The sequence below is a fragment of the Pongo pygmaeus genome, chromosome 12 (genome assembly GCF_028885625.2).
Source record: "Pongo pygmaeus isolate AG05252 chromosome 12, NHGRI_mPonPyg2-v2.0_pri, whole genome shotgun sequence".
Classification (NCBI taxonomy): domain Eukaryota; kingdom Metazoa; phylum Chordata; class Mammalia; order Primates; family Hominidae; genus Pongo; species Pongo pygmaeus.
In genome coordinates, this window is record NC_072385.2 from 44,964,879 (window position 1) to 44,987,786 (window position 22,908).

The following is a 22,908-nucleotide window of genomic DNA, read 5'->3' on the forward strand; positions in this document are numbered from 1 at the left end:
CATCTCCTTCCTCCAGGGAATCAGTATCTGAGCAGCTGCTCCTCTTAGAAAAGAAGGAAGTTGGGGTGAGGTAGAAATGGTGAGGAGCCCTTGAAGGAGGTGGGAAGATGTGGTGTGGCTTTAAGCCCAGGGGTCCCTCTCATTAAATATCAGTGTCCAGACAGCGTTGCTGAGGCAGCTCCCAGAGGGCTCCATCCTAAGTCTCTCTTCTCAGGCCGCCTGTATCACTGGCCCTGAAGAAATACTCTCCTGTCGTCCACGGCTCCAAGAACACAGTTTGCCTTGCCCTGACTTTGCTGCTCAACTCACAGCCTCACTGCAGATTCCACTGGACCATACACAGTGTCAGATCCATAAGGAGGTACTGGTCTGTTCTAAATCAGCTGTTCTGATTCTGAACTTCCTGCCTTATGGCTCATCTCCATGAGACTCATGTGCTCCACCCTTTCTGGCTCAGCCATGCTCTTCCTGGCTTCCCCTAATCCCAGGTTTTCCCCAAGAAGTTTGACAGGCTTCTCCTCTAAGTATGTTGTCAACTTATTTTCTTACTTACTTGATTCCTGGGGAAACAAGTCCTTTCAAGCCTAGGGCATTCTGAGACCTCGGGGATGCAAGGCAAAAAGAGCAAAGCAGCTGCATGTGTATGAGACTGAATTGGTCACCTAAACTGTCATTTAACTTTTTTGCTAAGTCATTGCTTTTCTCTGGAAATAGTTTTTCAAGATGCAAGTATTTGATTTTTAAAACATGTGTGGCTTTTCCAAATGCTTTTCTTCTAAGTCTTCTTCTCCACAAGTCCAAGTTTGGCTAATTATATCCAGTAAAGTCTGGTAACCCTTCTCTAATAGCTCCTCTTTCCATACCCCTAGCAACACTCAATCATAATCCCATTGATTCATCAGATCACAAATGCAAAACTTGGAAAAGTATATATTTTTCATAACAAATGCTATATATTTTAAACTGAAGCCCTAGAATTTCATATTCTCCAATATCGTGTCTCAACTGTGTGAATTATAATATGGCAGCAATTGTATTTCAATCTCCCCAGTTAGGAGCAGCTCAGTGCTTGCAGTACCTTTCCATTTGATTTCTGTAACATTCTGAGTGGTAGAAAATTCAATTCATTTATCCAATTACATGACTTAGTAACAGCTGTCTCTTGGCATAATACTTCTGTGTTTTAATAATCCTATTGCCCTGTTCCTTTATTCAAGCTAAAAACATTCCATTGGTAAAGGGCATCACTGAAAATTTACTGTTTAAGAATGAACATTATTTTTTCAATATTCTTAATTGGTTAGTAGACTTCAAAAATAACTAAATTCTGAAAAAAAAATAAGTAATGGCAGGCTCAGAGAAAAATAAATTATTTCTAATAATGTGAGGACATGACCAAACAGGAAGAGCAGTGAAAGCAGTTGCGTGTGTTCCCTTTGTCCAAAACGTTTTACAAAAAGGATTTTATTGATCATAGTCCTTCATCATCACAGGTAATAACACATGTTGACATTATGCAACTCAAGATGATGCACTGGCTGACAAGGACCAACTCTTCTGTGATATTCTTGTCAGAAACGTGTAATCTGAATTAATTAATAGAGAAAATTAGAAGGGCAATCTTAAAAATCATTGATAGTACCTTTTACAAGCATCAAGATCAGGAAAGACAAAGAAAGAATAAACAATGATCACAGATTGGAGGAGATTAAGGAGACAAGAAAACTAAGTGCAATATGTCATCCTGGATTTGATACTGGAACTTAAAAGAATCTTTAGTGAAAAATTTAGTGGAATCCAAATATGGAGTAAATACTATTGTATCAATATTAATTTTTCATTTTATATCATCCCACTTTGGTTATTTAAGATGTTTAATATTAAGAGAAGGTGGAGGAGAAGTATATTGAAACAATCTACTACTTTTGAAACTTTGTGTAAATCTAAATTTATTTCAAAATTAATTGAAATATAAAATTTAAATAAAAGTAAGAAAAGAACGTGAGTTCCTAAGAAGAAATTCCACAAGTATCATTCTATTTTTCCTCCTTTTCTTATTTGTGATTTCTGTTTCTTGTAATGACAATCCTGGTTTCCATTATCTATAGCAGTGGTCCCCAACCTTTTTGGCACCAAGGACTCGTTTCATGGAAGACAATTTTTCCATGGGTCTTAGAGTGGGGGATGGTTTTAGGACTATTCAAGCCATTATATTTATTGTGCACTTTATTTCAATTATTATTACATTGTAATATATAATGAAATAATTGCACAACTCATCATAATGTAGAATCAGTGAAAGCCCTGGGCTTGTTTTCCTGCCACTAGATGGTGCCATCTGGGGGTGATGGGAGACAGTGACAGATCATCAGGTATTAGTTTCTCATAAGGAGCACACAACCCAGATCCCTCACACGTACAGTTCAAAATAGGGTTTGCACTCCAGTGAAAATCTAATGCTGCTGCTGATCTGACAGATGGTGGAGCTCAGGTGGTAATGCAAGCAATGGGGAGAGGCTCTAAAGACAGAGGAAGCTTTGCTTGCTTACCTGCTGCTCACCTCCTGCAGTTGTAAAAGACCAAATGAGATGTTGAATTCAATAGAGTTATTTTAAAGATGTTTAAAAAATTTATTTCTTTTGATCAGTACTCTACGATCAAATACTTAAAATGGAAAATATGAAAAAAATGATTAAACACATTGTACCTAGCTGAGGGATTTTTCCTAACCACTGCACAAATGAAGACCACGACATTGTGTAACTGCCCAATGTGTTCACCTTGCCTGCTGCCTAGACAGAGCTGATTTCTCAAGACAGGGGAATTGCAATAGAGAGAGAGTAATTCAGGCAGGGCTGGCTGTGCAGGAGACCAGAGTTTTATCATTACTCAAATCAGTCTTGCTGAGCATTTGGGGAGCAGAATTTTTAAGAACAACTTGGTGGGTGGTGGATGAGCCAGTGAGCTAGGAGTGAGTGCTGATTGGTCAGAGATGAAATCATAGGGAGTCAAAGCTGTCTTCTTGCACTGAGTGAGTTCCTGGGTGGGAGACCATAAGATCAGATTAGCAGTTTATTGATCTGGGTGGTGCCAGCTGATCCATCAAGCTCAAGATCTGCAAAATATCTCAAGCACTGATCTTAGGAGCAGTTTAGGGAGTGTCAGAACCTTGTAGCCTCCAGCTGCATGACTCATAAACCATAATTTCTAATCTCGTGGCTAATGTTAGTCCTACAAAGTCTATCTAGTCCCCAGGCAAGAAGAACATCTGCTTTGGGAAAAGGCTGTTATTGTCTTTGTTTTAAACTCTAAAACTAAGTTCCTATCAAAGTTAGTTCAGCCTACGCCCAGGAATGAACAAGGACAACTTGGAGATTAGAAGCAAGATGGAGTCAGTTAAGTTAGACCTCTTTCACTGTCTCAGTCATAATTTTGCAAAGGCAGTTTCATTTGCAATAAAGAGTTTTGGTAGACATGAGGCTGGCCACACCACACGAGAGACAGAGTTAGTACTCAAATCAATCTCCCTGAAGGCTTGTAGTTAGGGGTTTTTCAAAGGCAGTTTGGAGGAAGGGGTGGCCAGGTAATGGGTGCTTGCTGCTGATTGGTTGGGTCAGAGATGAAGTCATAAAATGTCAGAGCTGTCCTCTGGAGCTGAATCTCTCCTGAGTAGGGCCACAGGATGGGGGTTAGCAGGTCCAGGTGGAGCCATTGCTGTCAGATATGCAACAATACTTGAAAATATATCTTAAAAGGCCAATCTGCAATAGTGGTGTTATCTGCAGGAGTATCTGGTGACCAGTCCACACCTTAGCAGAATCAGGGTCCTCTCTTCCCACAATTTAATGGCCTTTCATGATCTTTACAAAGGTAGCTGAGTTTTGGCTAACCCATATCATCATTCAAACTATAACCTAAATGGCTTCCAAAGTTAGCTCTGCCCAAAAGCCCAGGAATAATTAAGGGAAATGCAAGATGGGGAGGTGGGTTAGATCAGATCTCTTTTACTGCCATAATTTTCTTACTATTAAAATTTTTGTAAAGGTGTTCTCAAAATAGCAACTTTCAATAGAACAGTACAGGTTATGAAGACAAAAAAATACCAAAAAAGAATTTTAAAACTGAAAAGTAGAATAACTCAATTGAAAATTTAGATAGGTACCACAACAGTTGACAGTGTCAGAAGAATCAGTGAACTTGAAGATCAACCAATAGAAATAATCTGTTCCAAAGAATAAAGATGTAAGCAGCCAAGCAAGACCTCAGAGATGTACAGGTCAGTGTGAAGAACACCAACAAATGTGGATGGGAGTTACAAAGGAGAAGGGAGAGAGAAAGGAGCTGAAAAAGTATTTGAAAAAATAATGGGAACATCTTTTCATATGTAATGAAACACATTACTACATAGATCCAAGAAATGTGATGAAACACATCCAGGTGAAGCAAAAAAGATTCATAACTACACACATTGTAATTAAAATGCCGAAATACAGTGACAAAGGGAAAATCTTCAAGAGAAAAAAAACACTATGTACAGAGATACAATAATGTAGACGCTGAATAAGGGTCCATTATTTCTAATGGAGACTAGAAGACGGTGGAATGGCGTACTCAAATGTTGAAAGAAAAAAAATCAACCCAAAATTCTATATGCAGCAAAGGTGTACTTTAAGAATAAAGCGAACTAAACATATTTCTTTGTCGATAAACAGTCAAACTCTGTAACATATTTGAAGAGATTTATTCTGAGCCAAATGAGTGACCATGGCCCCCAACACAGCCTTCAGGAGGTCCTGAGAACATGTACCCAAGGTGATTGGGGCGCAGCTTGGTTTTATACATTTTAGAGAGGAATGAGACGTCAATCAAACACATTTAAGAAATACATTGGTTTGGTCCAGAAAGGCAGGACAACTCAAAGCAGGGGTGAGGATGAGGGGTGGGGGAGCGGTGGAGGTTCCAGGCTCTAACTAACATTTCCTTGTTGACAATTGGTTGAGTTTGTCTAAAGACCTGGGATCAATAGAAAATAAATGTTCAGGTTAAGATAAAAGACTGTGGAAGACCAAGGTTCTTTTGAAGTCATACAGTGGCTGCCCTTACAGACAATAGATTACAAATATTTCCTATTCAGATCTTTAAAATGTGCTAGACTCTTCTTTAAGATTGGGAGGGCCTGGAAGAAAAAGAATCTAGCTATGTTAATAGAGATTCTTTACAGATGCAAAGTTTTTCCCCACAAAGGACAGCTTTGCAAGGCCATTTCAAGATAGGGCAAAGAAACATGTTTTGGGGTAAAATATTTTAATTTTCTGCCTTGTTGCATAATGTTACACCACAGTCAGGTTGGAAAGTAAGTCCAAGGATATGTAGGGTTAAATAAAACCCATCTGATGAGAATTTATAGTTTGTAGGGCATGACTCCCCAGACTCCTTAGTTAGGAACTGGGACAAGGAAAAAAAAAATCAGAGCTTAGTCCTTACCTTGATAAACACAAACGAAAAGAAATTATTACTTGTAGACATTCAATAAATTATCTGAAATCAATTCAAGAAAACATTTTTCAGAATCACAGGAAATTATAGAGGACAGTAATTTGAATCCACAAGCAGAAATAAAGGCCTCAAAATAGTAAAGAACTGGGAAAAAAATAGACACAATGATAAAAAAAAGTTTACTTCAATTTCTATGATATTCACTACCAAGTACAAACAAACTATTGTGGTAGATGTCAGAAAGACAGTTACTTTGGTTGGGATGGGGAGGAAGTTATTGAATGGGAAGGTGTACGAGATAACCATCCAGAGATTTTGAAATATTCTATAAGTTTCATCTGGATAGTGAATATACATAAAACTTTATTCATTCCACATTTAGGATTTCTGCCCTTTATATGTGGTTTATTTCAATTAAAAAAAATAGAAAAGCCAAACCTAGATTCTTTTAAAGAAAATTGGAGGCAAGAAAAAAGAATCAGCCAATATTTATGGAAACTCAACTTTATTAAAGACAAGTGCAAAATGTGCCTGGAAAAGTGGGGAAAAAAGGAAATATTATAATATGTCCCTTCTCCAACTGAGGCAACACAGATTTTATCTTGCTTAGTTTTCCTTGAAACACGCAGGATATTTTATGTCCCTTTGCCCACAAGAGAAGCCCTCATCCTCCTGTCGTTGCGCCTAGCATCACTGCACCCACCGGGGGATTTGCATATTGTCCTCTAGGGAGGACCTTCCCTTGTGAGTCTGAGATAAAAGCTTAGCTCTAACCCTTGCCTTGACTGATCAGGACTCCTCAGTTCACCTTCTCACTATGAGGCTCCCTGCTCAGCTCCTGGGGCTGCTAATGCTCTGGGTCCCTGGTAAGGACAGAAGGAGATGAGGGAGGAGAATGGGGTGGGAAGGTAAGCCTGGGGGCCCCACTGCCTTCCATGTGTGTTCTGCCCTGCCCATGTGTTAGATGTACAGGTCTTGTTCTCCAGGATGGGGAATGTGAGGTTTAGATCTGTGAAAGCGAGGACGATTCAAAAAGAAACAAGGACCTGTGCTCTGGTGAAGATTGTCACACAGAAAAAGGGAGGTGGTGTAGGTGACTTCTAGAATCCCCTTTGCAGCTTGAAAATTTGGAATATGTTTAGTGTATAAATACAAACAACAAAAAATTATATAGTCTGAAATAACAAATGAAAATTTATTAAAAATGACACATGATATTTGTACATATCCTTCCACTTCTTTCTATTTATTTCAGGATCCAGTGCAGAGATTGTGATGACCCAGACTCCACTCTCCTTGTCTATCACCCCTGGAGAGCCGGCCTCCATCTCCTGCAGGTCTAGTCAGAGCCTCCTCCATAGTGATGGAAACACCTATTTGCATTGGTACCTGCAGAAGCCAGGGCAGCCTCCACAGCTCCTGATCTATGAAGTTTCCAACCGGTTCTCTGGAGTGCCAGATAGGTTCAGTGGCAGCGGGTCAGGGACAGATTTCACACTGAAAATCAGCCGGGTAGAGGCTGAGGATGTTGGAGTTTATTACTGCATGCAAGATGCACAAGATCCTCCCACAGTGCTACAGCCCTGAGCACAAACCTCTCTGCTTGCAGTGGCCCAGCTGCTCACATGTGATGTTTGTCTGGGGAGCAGCACAGCACGTTCTTTGAGTCTGTGCATGAGGAAAATGTTGGACAACTCAGAGGAGCAGATTGGTCTCATGAATTCCTTGGTTACATCTCAGGAACTACTCACTTGTGAAGCTGCAAAAGCCTTGACATGGCAAAAGCAGTAGGAGAATGGGGAAGGTCCCATGGAGCTGATGCTGATTCATGATGCAACTGAACAAAAGCTCATACGAATCCTCCTTTCTTACATTTCTCAATTGAAGTTAATCAGCATAAGTGCCAGGCAATTGATACAAATGTTGGCAACACATGCTGAGTGCCTCCTCATTTTTATATATTTCATCCATTTTTATATATTTTAATAGGATAATTATTTGGTCATATTTAGAAATTAGTATTTTCCACCTTCCAAACTTTCTACTTTCCTTACTTATTGCTTATCTTCCTATGTAATAAAGATACTGTAGACAACATTTTACACTAGTTGTAAAATGTAGCTCCCCATTTATACGGGTAGCTGGTTGGGGGCAATTAGCAAAAATCTTGATTTTTGAGTGCCTAAATAGAGTTTTGTAAATTAATGTCAGATACAAGATCCAAATGCTAAAACTCTTTGATTTGCCTTGATTACTTCTTACTGATAGATCATAAAAGGAATTCTTGAAATTCCAAAAGTTGGGTTTTAAAAATAAAAGCATACACTGGAATATGCAGGGCATAGAATTCACCCTATATATCGCTAGAAGCATAGAGAATGATAACAATTTTAAGACTTCGAGGGTACTTCAGGAATGGGAACACACAAGGAACACAGTAGACATGAGCTACTGTGTCTACCGTATTAGACAATCCTCCTACATTTTAACTTACATTTGGTGAACTTCAGATGCCAGTGGGTGTTGCAAGTTGATGACATAAACCTAAAATCAAGTCCCGATGTATTTCTTGTGAAGAGTCACAGAGTTGAAGAGACCACTGCCTGGCTTCCTGAGGTGAGCCTGTGCCACTGCAAGTTTCATGGGAAAATGGTGAGAAAAGGTGTTTAGGTTTGTAATCATCAAAGGTTTAGTCAAGTTCCCGTGCAAAGAGACTCAATCCCATTCAACTCAGCATGAAGAGATCTTCTAGAACTCATTCTGCCCCTATAGCAGAGATGATGTGGTCGGGTTTGTGGAGATGAACATGCAATGACGTGTTAACCAAAAGGCCCAGCAGAAAGGGATAGAGATCAATGTCCATGGTTCAGACATATACAAAGGATGGTTTGCACAGCATTGGAAGAAAAAACATCCTGAGTGTTGGAGATTTCTGCCTTCCTACCCAAGCTCCCGCAGCCTGTCTCCTGACTCAGAACTCAGCAAATGCCACATGAAAAATCTGGCCATGGTTGCACAGAAATTGCCCTGTGCAACCTTCAAAGCTCAGTTATGTTCTCTCTTCTTGCTGGGTTTCTCTGTCTGTGCCAAATCAAAATTTCTATCCCAACGCACATTTGGCAAAAAAAGACAGAAAAACAAAATGTCAGATGAACACCAACTCAACTAGAATTAGTTGTTTTTTCACTCTAGAATTTTAGATCGCCTAGTCCTCATTTCTTCCATTACTTTCTAATGTCACTAATAGGTAACTTTGCATTTTATTTGTTTTTATTGGCACATTGTAATTGTACATATTTATGGGGTACACTTTGATATCTTGATAGGTACATATGTTGAAAAATGATCAAATCAGGATATTTAGGATGTGCATCAGCTCATGCATTTATCATTTCTTTATGTTACTCTGGGTCCCAGGCGAGGGGAATATGCGGGTGGGCGCAGAGGGTTCTGTGGGTCAGTGAAAACTCTCTCAACTTTGTTGGGTCTTTCAACCTGGCATCTCCGCTCAGCAAGCACAATAATTAAAGCTCAGTGTAGATCAATGGTCTTGACTCTATTGGAAAGACAATGGGTATAATCTAGATTACATGTGTATTTGTTTTTCTTTTTCTGTTTAAACTGTTTTTTCAAAAAATAAATTTTATTGTGTATATTTTAGGTTTGCAATATGACGTTGTGGCATACATATAGATAGTAAAATGCTTACTATAGTGAAGAGAATGAACATTTATCATCTCACATAGTTACTTTTTCGTCTGTGACAAGAGCAGTTAAAATGTACTTATTTAACAAAAATTTCTAATACAGTACAGTGTTATTAACTATAGTCCTCATTTTCTACAGTAGATCTCTATACTTGTTATTCGTAAATATCTACTACCTTGCATCTGTGGACCTACATCTTCCCATTTCTTCCCGTTCCACCCCCGGCCCTTAATAACTACTGTTTCATTCTCTATTTCTGCCTAATTTATCTTTTTACTTATTTAATTTATTTTGAGGTTTTACATGTAAGTAAAATCAGGCAATATTTTTATTTCTGTGTCTCGCTTTTTTCACTTAGAATACTGTCCTCTAGGTCCATCCACGTTACGGCAAATAGAAGAATCTTCTCTTTCGGCTGGGTGTGGTGGCTCATGCCTGTAATCCCAGCACTAGGCGGGTGATCACCTGACATCAGGAGTTGAATACCAGCCTGGCCAACATGGCAAAACCCCGTCTCTACTAAAAGTACAAAAAATACAAAAGAAAATTAGCTGGGCGTGTTGGCATGCGCCTGTAATCCCAACCACTCAGGAGGCTGAGGCAGGGGAATCGCTTGAACCCGGGAGGAGGAGGTTGCAGTGAGCCGAGATAGCATCATTGCACTCCAGCCTGGGTGACAAGAGTGAGACTTCTCTAAAATAAAAAAAATAATAATAATAAAAAAGAATCTTCTTGTTTAAGGCTGAATTATATTCCATTTTGTGTGTGTGTGTACATTTATGTATATACCACATTTTCTTTATTCATTTATTTGTCCACAGATGCTCAGGTTTTTCTCATTTCTTGTGAATAATGCTGCAATAAACACGAGAGTGTAGGTATCTTTAAAAGAAGGTGGTGATTTCATTTCTTCTGGGTATGTATTCAAAATAGGGTCACTCTTGGGTCATAAGGTGGTTAGGTTTTGAGTTTCTTTAGGAACCTCCATACTGTTTTCCATAATGGGTGCACCCATCATCATTCCCACCAACAATGTATAAGTGTTTATTTTCTTCACACCGTCATCAATATTTATCTCTTGTCTTTTTTATAATAGCCATCCTAAAGACTATAAGGCATTTTATTTCTAACTCAGATTTCACTGTAGAAACAGTGATGACACAGTCTCCGGCTTCCCTGTCTTTGTCTCTGGAGAAAAAAGCCACCCTCACCTGCAGGGCCAGTCAGTGTTAGCAGCTACTAAGCCTGGTACCAAAAGAAACCTGAGCGGGCTCCCAGGCTCCTCATCTATGGTGTAGCCCCTATTTGTGATAGTGGGTCGGGGACAGGGCTTACTCTCACCATCGGCAGCCTGGAGCCTGAAGATTCGCACTTCATCACTGTTATCAGCATAGTAGTTGGTGTCCCATAGTGATTCAACATGCAACAAAAACCTCCAGGAGACCTAAGGTGTTTATTTGATTATACCACCTGCTTCCTTTTTAGTCATCTGATGTGGTGCTGCTCAGTTTTAGCATCTACGCTTTGCTTGGAAATTTTGAGGTTCTCAAAAGTAATTCCTTATAATATTTATAGTTTCACTCACGGATTTTTTCTCAGACCCAAATGCACAGCCGGGTTCAGGCACAATTTCATGGTCAAGGCCATTGGATCAGACTCATATGAGTGGACGCCTCTAAAGGTCCTGGCCAGTGCAATAAAGTAGCAGCAACAATGATAAAGAAGAAGAATTAGAAAGGTAGAATTAAAGGTATAACAATTCACTGATGAAAGGACTGTGTGGGGGAGAAATTTCAAATTGTCTACACAGAAATTATTAGAATTAATGAGATACATAGCAAATTGTTAGATTCAAGATCAATATAAAAATGTATTTATTTTTATATAAATGCAACAACTGCTAAAAATTAAAATTATGAAACACATCCTTTATAGTAGCATCAAACCAAGAGGCATTAGAAAAAACTAACAAAATATACTGACAGCTCCAGAATATAATTCAAAGAAATCAAAGAAAATCTAAGCAAATGGAAGGCCATAGTACGTTCAAAGGTTGAAAGTCCCAGTATTGTAAAGATGTTCATTCTTCACAGATTGATATATTAAAGATAATAGAAATCAAAATTTCAAACTGTTTTTAAATGGAAGTGTAAAAGCTGATTCTAAATATCATATTACATTGTTAAGGAGTTTGAATAACCACAACAAACCCGAAGAAGCCCAAGAATGAGGACTTATACTACTTGGATACTCGAACTGTGCTGCTGATGTGAGTTCAAACAAATTGCCTAATGCAACAGAAGAGAGTATTCTGAGAATGACTAACACATATAGTGACACTTTTTAGGGACAAAGGTGACACTGCACAACAGAGTGAAAACAATAAAAAGCTGTCCAACGTCAATAATCATCCCAGTCCTACAAATAAAAATCACAACTGTCTACCACTAAAACTTCAATAGGATGACTCAAAGGAACAATGCCAAATACAGTGATGGAAAGGGGGAACTAGAAGGGCCACACATTGTGTTTGGGAATATAAAGTGGTACCACAAGTTGGAGAACTGACACTGAATATATAGTCCCTTTTAATCCAGCCCTTCCACTCAGAAATGTGTACAGATGTGCACAGAAAGAAATGTGCAATAACACTCGGCCAGGTGCGGTGGCTCGCGCCTGTAATCCCAGCACTTTGGGAAGCCGAGGCAGGCGGATCACAAGGTCAGGAGTTCGAGACCAGCCTGGACAATATGGTGAAACCCCGTCTCTACTAAAAATACAAAAATTAGCTGGGCATGGTGGCGGGCACCTATAGTCCCAGCTACTAGGGAGGCTGAGGCAGAAGAATCGGTTGAACCCGGGAGGTGAAGGTTGCAGTGAGCCGAGATCATGCCACTGCACTCCAGTCTGGGTGACAGAGTGAGACTACGTCTCAAAAATAAACAAATAAATAAATAAATAAAATAACACTCATAGCATTATTAGTGATAGCCCCAAACTGGGAACATTCTAAATACAAATCAAGAGTAATTTGAATAAATAAAATGAGGTAGATGCATACAATTAAATACTATGGATGAATGAAAATATAAAAGCTGCTACTACATCCATGAATGTGGGTGTATCTTACTAGCATAATAATGCGCAAAAGATGTTAGAAATAAAAAGCTCACTATCCATGATTCCTTTTCATATAGTTCAAAAACCACCATCACTAAATCAATGTTACTGAAAGTGAGATTTAAATTTACATTGGAGAAGTGTGGGGCTACTGTTTGGGAGGAGACAGAAGGTGCTTCTAGGAGACTGGGAGTGTTCTGCTTTGGTACGGTTGTTATACAGTATGTTCAATCTCTGAAAAATGTATTAAAACCTGCATTATAATTTGTGAGTCCATATACACATGTTGAGATTTGTGAATATACATGTATGGGTAAGTTTTACATTATCAAAAGTTTATTTTAAAAAATTTATGAAGCATAATGTTATTTGCACCAATCAATGCGTCCTAATTTCTTTCCTTGTCTAATCAAATTATATTTAATTATAATCTGTATTCATTTTCACATTCCATCTATGAAACCAGGGCACCAAATGTAAGGGAGCCCAGGGCTTACAAGGTTACCACACTCAGTGTCATCAGGAACACATGAGTCACTATAACCTCTTTTTTTTTGTCCTGGAAAGCATCAAAATTCTAAGCTACTCAAAACGTGTTGCATTTTAATGATGGTTCCTATTTACCCTAAATGTATGAATCCAATTAAGTCAATATTTGTAGAATCAGAACAATTTGTTTCAATGTGTTTTTCACTTTTATTTATTCACTGAAGACACTGGTAATTTTACACTATAAAAAGTGAAATAAAAACATACACAAAATTATACTTGCTATATCCTTCAGTAAAGATGAGATGACTAAAACCCAGATAGATTTGTCAACAGGAATTATTCAAGATCATCCAGCTAGTTGAAGAGCATCACCTAGAATTCTGGTGACCCCTTTTTAGGACAAAGCTGTTCCTAAATAATTCTAAAGATGTGCCAGTAACTTGCTAAGAACATTGAAGTACAAGTTTTTGTGTAGATATATGTTTTCGTTTTTGTCGGGTCCACACTTAAGAGCTTCCTGGATCATACGGCAAGTCTATGTTTAACCACTTGAATTGCAGACTGTTTTCCAAACCTGCTGCACCATTTTTCATTTCCACCAGCAGTGCAAAGGTTCTTCTCATTGCCAACCTATGCAATGAGAAGAAAAAACCTCTGAGTGAGGAGGTATTTAGAAGAATTAGAATATATCCAGATGTAAGAAAATAAATCCAAGGTAGCTTTGAGATGCCCATTAAATAGTTTTTAAATTTTTCCTAGTCTTCCCAAACCTGGGTCCATGTTTTTACTACCTGGTGGATGGTACTTACTCGCAATGGTGTTTAGAGTTGGGAATGGATTCAGGAAGTGGAAAAGTTCCTTCAGACAAGGAAGAACTGCTTCAAGACACAAACTAAGGAGAGCTAATCAGAATAAAAGATGGGGAGCTGAAGAATATGAGATGAAAATTTCCTGTAGGAAGGAGGTAACATTTAAGCAGAATGCCTTGTTCTTTAGGTAGTGTGTCTGTCCTTAGGATCTTGTGCTCTGGACTAGTGCCTGACACAAAAGGACTGAGCACTGACATCTCTTTCTCTCACTAAGTAACTTTTTCTGTCAGTTGTTGTAATTCCTTATATAGAGTAGAATGATCTTGAAAGGTTAGATATTTTATTTAAAAAAAATTAATAAATGACCACCGTGAGTGAATCCCAAACAAGACAGAATGGAAATAAACTGAAAGAACAAAATATAAGCATATATTTCATATTTACTTTTTGTTATGCCTATATAAATCTATAATTTTAAATTTTGAAGTCAAGGAAAATACTGGTTATTAAATTTTATCATACATTAAACCAGTATGATGGTAAAACTTGTTATTGCCCTTCAATTATGATTCCTAATTTTGCATGAGTAATGTTGTCACTGTTATAGTCAATTATTACAATTAAATTGCATTGCATTATATGTCTTATATTTGAGGAATTTTTCCTATGGAATGACCTTGCATTTATCAACACATTTTTAACTTAGTTAGATTAACTTATAGGTTTTGTTGATTTTTATCCTCGCCAACATTCTTTTACAATCACAAACCACAGCTTCCTCTTCTTGAGCAACCCGCTTAACTTCATCTCTTTATCAGCTGTAATACATTTTTCAAGGATTTCTAGTTTCATAAATCCTTATGCATATCATAATTTACTTGTTTCAAATTAAAAATTTTCTTCATATTTTATTTCCCTGGTTCAATATAAAATGCATGCAGTATAATTTCTTTTATAAAAACTTTGCACATTTTCAAATATAAATACATTGATTACTGGGAGTTCGTTTTTGCAGGCCAGGACTCTGACGCAAGCCTGACATTTATCTCTGAAAAAAATAACCTTTACATTCTTTGAATTTGTATTTTATTATGAAATATTTGTGTTTTCTCATTTTATAAATGTTTGAATACAATTGTGTGACTCCATTGAATTTACACTGAGTAGTTAACAGACATGGAAATTTTATTTCAGATTACATTTCTTCTTACTGATTCTTTTCTAAGGACTAATTTCTTCCTTAGGAAAATGTTTAATTCTCAGGTTTAACTTTCTACTCTGTTTTTCTGTCTAAGCTCTCTCTTTGTTATCTAATGTCATGATTCTCTCCTTTGAAAAACAAAAGTGCTACTCTAGTTTGCCTTCCATATCACTGTTTTGATCAATTGCAGTGCCAATTCTGCTATATTGTCTTGAATATTGGGTTTTGTTTTTAATGATGCAGTTTGTTTTATTTTTCTTATATTGCAGCAGAGTTTAAGGAACTATGCCTACATTTTCAATAATTACATATTTTGTGCTATTTTTCATCCTAGGTTATATGCTTTTTCTTTATTTTATTGATTATGCGAAACATAATGTAGAAATGTTCTGGAGTCCGCGAGAGTTTTTTTTTTTACTTAAGTTTTCTCTTTAATTTATTTTTTTTACAACATCTTCTTGTCCTTCTTTCAATTCCTCCTTCCTCCGTTTCATTTTTTCTTTTTCTATTATCTTTTTAAATGGGCCTCAACTTTATTAACTGATTGCAAGGAATAATAATCAATGATGGTTAATAACATAATTATAATGTTTGGTCCATAATGCACTTTTATTATTAGTCCATTATGGTTCTTGTTTATTTATTCATATTTTTAGCACTCACTAATTCATTCATTAATATTAGTAATATAATAAATTCTTGTTACTATCCTGCAAAGCAACTACTTAAGATATCAACTCATATCCAGTTTGAGGTTCTCCACAATCTCTTAAACATATTATTTCCCACTGCCATCAAGTTAATCACAATTTTCAATTCAATATTCTTTATCAGTGTAGTTTATTTCTTCTATATGTATTCCTTTAAAAAGTTGTTTATTTCTTTTAAACATTATAAAAAGGATGTCATACTAGTGAAGTCTAATTTATTAATTTCTTTCTTTATGATATTTTGTTTATTTTCTCTAAGAATTATTTTTTTATCTCTAGGGTCATGAAATATGTTTCTATACCCTTTTGTAGAGGATTTACTCTTGGGCCTTTTGTATTTATATTTATGATTTATTGATGATTAATATTTGTATATGGCATAGAATTAAGATTCATTTTCATATAATACAGATACTGAATTGATCCAGTATGATTAATTTATTTTACTTCTACTACTATGAAGTGGCACTTTTATTGTAAATCAAATGACTACACATGGGTGGATCAGTTTTTGGATTCTCAAACTGATTGAACCGGCTAATTTGTTTGACACTTCACTGATACCATATATTTTAGTTACTGTAACTTACAGGCTTTGGTATTGTGTAGTATTAGTCCTCCAACATTTTTTATCTTAGCAAGACTGTCTTGGTTACCTTTTGCATTTTGAATGTTCATATATATTTAAGTAATGTCTTTTCAATTTCAACAACAATTCCCTGAGATTTTTTATTGTGAATGTTTTCAACAAATTTGGGGAGAATATACACTATTAAGTCTCCCAATTCATGAGCATGGTGCAACCTTCCATTTATTGGAGTTTTCTTTATTTTTATCCAACTGCATTTTGTACATTTCTGTTTCATTTTGTTGAACATATTTTATGTGACTTTTTCTTTGGGCATATTGTTAAACTTAAAGAAAACTTGCCAAAGTAATATAAGAACTCCAATGTACATGTTACCCGAATTCATTTAGTAACCGTTAGATGACTTTCTACTTCCAAATTCTTTCTATATTTATGAGTTGGCAGCTAGTTACTACTGATTCAGAACAAATCACCCAAAACTTAATGACATATTACAGTTGACATCGTTATACTATTATCTTTGTAATTGTAGGTGTTTCCTGGGCTGACCAAGATTTCTGCTTGGGATTTCTTACATGGATGTAGTCAGATAGCAGCTGGGGATGGAGTCATATCAAAGGTGGCCAATTCAGGCTATAGGATGAGTCCTCAGCTGAGGCTGTGAATCTCTACATGCTCCTGCTTGGCTTCTTGTACACTTCCTCTAAGAGTACCAGACAGATGTTTTATAACCTCTTATGACTTACTATAGCCTCAGAAGACACATAGTGTTACTTCTATCACAATTATAGGTTCACTAAGATTCCAAAGGGGGAAAAGTATGCTAGTACGTCCAATAGGGAAATTATCAACATCACACTATTAGAGGAACTAATAAGATGGAGGATCTTATGACCGTCTTGGAGTATCCAGTTGGCAACTCTCTACGCTTGTTTAAATCAATCTACATTTTTACTGTATGCAACATATACTAATTTTCATCTGCAACATCTACAAGCATTTCCCATGATGGTGGTAATTTAAAGTTCAAGATCTCCTCATCTAAATCAGACTCTGTGCAGTTGAGCCTCTTTTCCCGTAGTTCCTAAATAGCACCTATCCCCCTATCCCACTCAAGACTTGTGAACAATGATGAGACAGGACTAGGATGCAGATACTTGACAGACAATGCTGTAGATACTCCCTTTCAGGAAGAAGGCACTCAGCAGTCAAAATTCCACAGAGCATAAAGCCACAGCTTCCTTTTGGGGCTTCCTGCTTCAAATGTCTGTGTTTTTTAAATGTTGTTTTCCCTCAAACTGTACTTTTCTTTTTTTTTTTTTTTTGCCTTGGAAATAATGTAATTATTATTTAAAACTCAGTGAAATCACAAGGATACAGTCAGGCAAACCCTAAATGTGGGAAATCCTATAGGATAAATTATTTCTTTCTTTTTTTGTGTGTATAATTCTTTTTTTTTAAATTATACTTTAAGTTTTGAGGTACATGTGCACAACGTGCAGGTTTGTTACATATGTATACATGTGCCATGTTGGTGTGCTGCACCCATTAACTTGTCATTTAGCATTAGGTATATCTCCCAATGCTATCCCTCCCCCCTCCCTCCACCCCACAACAGGCCCTGGTGTGTGATGTTCCCCTTCTTGTGTCCATGTGTTCTCATTGTTCAATTCCCACCTATGAGTGAGAACATGCCGTGTTTGGTTTTTTGTCCTTGCGATAGTTTGCTGAGAATGATGGTTTCCAGCTTCATCCATGTCCCTACAAAGGACATGAACTCATCATTTTTTATGGCTGCATAGTATTCCATGGTGTATATGTGCCACATTTTCTTAATCCAGTCTATCATTGTTGGACATTTGAGTTGGTTCCAAGTCTTTGCTATTGTGAATAGTGCCACAATAAACGTACGTGTGCATGTGTCTTTATAGCAGCATGATTTATGTTCCTTTGGGTATATACCCAGTAATGGGATGGCTGGGTCAAATGGTATTTCTAGTTCTAGATCCCTGAGGAATCGCCACACTGACTTCTACAATGGTTGAACTAGTTTACAGTCCCACCAACAGTGTAAAAGTGTTCCTATTTCTCCACATCCTCTCCAGCACCTGTTGTTTCCTGACATTTTAATGATTGTCATTCTAACTGGTGTGAGATGGTATCTTATTGTGGTTTTGATTCGCACTTCTCTGAAGGCCAGTGATGATGAGTATTTTTTCATGTGTCTGTTGGCTGCATAAATGTCTTCTTTTGAAGAGTGTCTGTTCATATCCTTGGCCCACTTTTTGATGGGGTTGTTTGTTTTTTTCTAGTAAATTTGTTTGAGTTCATTGTAGATTCTGGATATTAGCCCTTTGTCAGATGAGTAGATTGCAAACATTTTCTCCCAATCTGTAGGTTGCCTGTTCACTCTGATGGTAGTTTCTTTTGCTGTGCAGAAGCTCCTTAGTTTAATTAGATCCCATTTGTCAATTTTGGCTTTTGTTGCCATTGCTTTTGGTGTTTTAGACATGAAGTCCTTCCCCATGCCTATGTCCTGAATGGTATTGCCTAGGTTTTCTTCTAGGGTTTTTATGGTTTTAGGTCTAACGTGTAAGTCTTTAATCCATCTTGAATTAATTTTTGTATAAGGTATAAGAAAGGGATCCAGTTTCAGCTTTCTACATATGGCTAGCCAGTTTTCCCAGCACCATTTATTAAATAGGGAATCCTTTCCCCATTTCTTGTTTTTCTCAGGTTTGTCAAAGATCAAATAGTTGTAGATATTTGGCATTATTTCTGAGGCCTCTGTTCTGTTCCATTGGTTTATATCTCTGTTTTGGTACCAGTACCATGCTGTTTTGGTTACTGTAGGCTTGTAGCATAGTTTGAAGTCAGGTAGCGTGATGCCTCCAGCTTTGTTCTTTTGGCTTAGGACTGACTTGGCAATGCAGGCTCTTTTTTGGTTCCATATGAACTTTAAAGTAGTTTTTTCTAATTCTGTGAAGAAAGTCATTTGTAGCTTGATGGGGATGACATTGAATCTATAAATTACCTTGGGCAGTATGGCCATTTTCACGATATTGATTCTTCCTACCCATGAGCATGGAATGTTTTTCCATTTGTTTGTATCCTCTTTTATTCCATTGAGCAGTGTTTTATAGTTCTCCTTGAAGAGGTCCTTCGTGTCTCTTGTAAACTGGGTTCCTAGGTATTTTATTCTCTTTGAAGCAATTGTGAATGGGAGTTCACTCAAACTGTACTTTTTATCCCTTCAAGCAACTTCATCAAATCAAACGACAAATAATGAGTTTTTAGCAGTGTCTTCTATGTTGATCGAAACTCTCATTATCCTTTGAGGCAGTTTAATGTAAACTTTCTTCATTAATTCTTTGCCATTTTCACTTTATTATGAATTTTTTTCTTGAATTTACACTGCAAAGCATGGATTTTTTTATTTTCATTTATAGTCGGTATGGCTTTTGTATAAAATTCTCCAAATTCTTCTTTTACTTTGTTTCCCTCAACTCTCCCCAAATTCTGTCAGTACATTAACTGACCTCATAATCTTGATCCATTTTGTATGGAACATTCCCAGGTTAAGTTCATACCAAGAAAATGACTCTGTATTCAAGCCACTTGAATTAATAGCTGTATCAGTGATTATTATTTATGATGACCATGGTCTTATAAGGTTCATATAACATGCTTGTGGTCACTCACATTAGTCATCACCAGAACAAGACCAGCTGCAGCTGAGGACTGAGGAAATGTTGTAGTGATTTGGAGTATTATTAAGTGAGGGGTTCCACATCGTCCCTCTACAGACTGAAGACACTGGGGAAGGAGCATCCATGTGTGTGTGACAGCTGTGAAATAATCTGTTCTGGAACAAGAAGCTCCAAAGTATCTCAGCCTGGGATGACTTTGTGTGCTTTCCATAGAGCATTTGGCTACATATCAAAGCCATTATCAGTGGACTGCTCCCTGGCTCAGGGCAGGTGTCTGCCTCAGCCATGTACATAATGGACATAAGGAGCTCAACTCTTCTGTCTCCTGCTGCCCTGATCCCAGATGAGGAAAAGGATTATGAGGAGGTGCCACATGATGGTGAAATTTGCTTTCTTCTCATTGTAAGTTGAATCTTTAGTATCTTTTTTGGTCTGTGACATTTGATTTCTCATGGAGCACTCACAATGTTGAGTAACATGATAAGCTCATAGAGTGGGATGTGTTTAACCTCACTGATATTTGTGCTTATGTGATTTTTTTTTAAATTCAGATGTCAATGAGAATATTGTGCTGCCTCAGTTTTATTTATTTTTATTTTTTTAACTTTTGTTTTAGGTTCAGGGATATATGTGAAGTTTTGTTACATAGCTGAACTTGTGCCATGGGGGTTCCTTGTACAGATTACTTTGTCACCCAGGTATTATTCCCAATGTCTAATAGTTGTCTTTTCTGCTCCTTTCCTTTCTTCCACCCTCCACCCTCAGGTAGACCCCAGTGTGTATTGCTCCCTTCTTTGTGTTCATGTGTTCTCAATTTTCAAGTTCTGGACAAAGGTTGAGGGGAGCAAGCCGCTATCCAGAACCCTAGTGTCCCTGCACGGTTGAGTGACCATGAGTCTGAGGTAGATTTCGCTCCCACAATCAGTAGCCTGAAGCCTGAAGATGCAGCGTACTGTTACTGTCAACAACATCAAATCTTGCCTCTCTCGTGTGACAATACTGAGCAAAGGCAGTGCAATGATCCAACAATGTTATCTTGTTCAAGTTACTCATACATAATTGATGAAATCAGGTAGAAAGTTCAGTGAAAGAGATTTTGAAATACTAATTTCTGTGATAACAGAACACACAGATTGTAATCACATATCATTGGTTGGAATTTTGGCTCTTACACTTAACATATGTGTAAATTTGGCAAATGAATTAAACACTTTTATCTTGTTTTTTTAATCTCTAATAAAGGAAAATAAAGAAGTAACTATACCATAAGACTATTATAATCATTAAGTAATTGAATACTTATAAAATGTTTATAACTTTGAAAAGTATTAAACACTAAATAATTACTAATAATCATTGTAATTTTGCTACGTCTCTTAATTATGTAGATCCAATGTTTCCCCAAATACTGTTTTCTTTGACATTATTTACTAAATTATGATTTTTCCCCCTAAAACTCCCACTATGTTAAATGGCAGATAAATTTATTTCGTGCCAAGCTGCTAAAAACAGATATAAAAAGCTGGACAAAATATAAAAAGCTGATACTCTAAGTTACCATGTACCTTCAAGTAAGTGCTATGTAATAAGCATCTGACTCCATTTTTGATGTATGATCAGTGACAGCTTTCAATCACCACCTCCCACTTTCCTTTCCACAACATATTTGTGCAACTGCCTGCAGGACCGTCAAACCTCATAGATCCTCAGCAATGCAAGATAGCATATCTCCAGTCCAACTATAAAAACCCAGCCCTCTGTCTAACTCGAGCCAGGTTATACCAGCTTGTGCATATCCTGCTTTCCCCAAGATTCCCTTGTGTGAGTTAGAAAATTTCTCCCAAATTGTCTTGTGCATGGAGTGTCAACAGCTTCACCATAATATCTATTAATTAGAAAAGATCCATCTCACCTCCATGGGTGACCACAAAATATGCCAAGAGAGCAAGTATTTGATAAATCAAGAAAATAAGGTAAGCTTTTATGAACTGAATACTTGTGTCCCCTCAAAATTCACCAGTTGAAGCCCTAACTCCATGTGTGGGTATATTTGGAGGTATCTCTAAGAAACTAATTATGGTCCAATGAGGCCATAAGGTTGAGGTTCTGATCTGATTCAATTAGTGTCCTTATTAAAAAAAGAGAGAGAGAGAGAGAGACTGGGCTCAGTGGCTCATGTCTGCAATCCCAGTACTTTGGGAGGCTGAGGCGGGCAGATCACGAGGTCAAGAGATTGAGACCATCCTGATCAACATGGTGAAACCCCGTCTCTACTAAAAATAGAAAAATTAGCTGGGTGTGGTGGCACACTCCTGTAGTTCCAGCTACTCAGGAGGCTGAGGCAGGAGAATCACTTGAACCCAGGAGGCAGAGGTTGCAGTGAGCCAAGATTGCACCACTGCACTCCAGCCTGGTGACAGAGCGAGACTCCATCTCAAAAAAAGAAAAAAAAAGAAAGAGACCAAATCTATTAGGCCATTCTTGCAGTGCTACAAAGAAATACTGAGACTGGGTGATTTATAAAGAAAAGAGTTTTACTCGGCTCACAGTTCTGCAGGCTTTGTAGGAAGCATGATGCTGGCATCTGCTCAGCTTCTGGGAAAGCCTCAGGAAGTTTACAGTTACAATGGAAGGCTAAGGGGTAGTAGGCCCATCACATGGCCAGAGGAAGAGCAGAAGAGAGAGAAGGAGTTGCCATACGCTTTTAAACAAGCAGATCTCATGAGAACTCACTATCATGAGAACAGCACCAAGAAGATGGTGCTAAACCGTTCATGAGAAATCTATCTCCATGATCCAGTCACCTCCCATCAGGCCTGACTTCCAATACTGGGGATTCCAATTCCACATGATATTTGAGCAGTAACAAATATGCAAACAACATCTTTTTACCGCTGGACTCTCTCAAATCTCATGTCCTTTTCACATTTCAAAATACAATAATTCCTTTTCAATATCTGCCCAAAGTCTTACCTTATTCTAATTTTAACTCAAAAGTCCCAAGTCCAAGTCCAAAGCCACATCTGATACTCATCTCCTTCCACTGTTAAGTCTCTGAAATCAAAACAAGTTA

The 22,908-nt window shown here is 37.5% G+C and overlaps 1 pseudogene; it reads left to right on the forward strand.

Moving 5' to 3' along the window:
- Positions 1-6,289: 6,289 nt before the first annotated feature.
- Positions 6,290-7,041, forward strand: LOC129026720 (immunoglobulin kappa variable 2D-26-like; annotated as a pseudogene).
- The last annotated feature ends 15,867 nt before the right edge of the window (positions 7,042-22,908 follow it).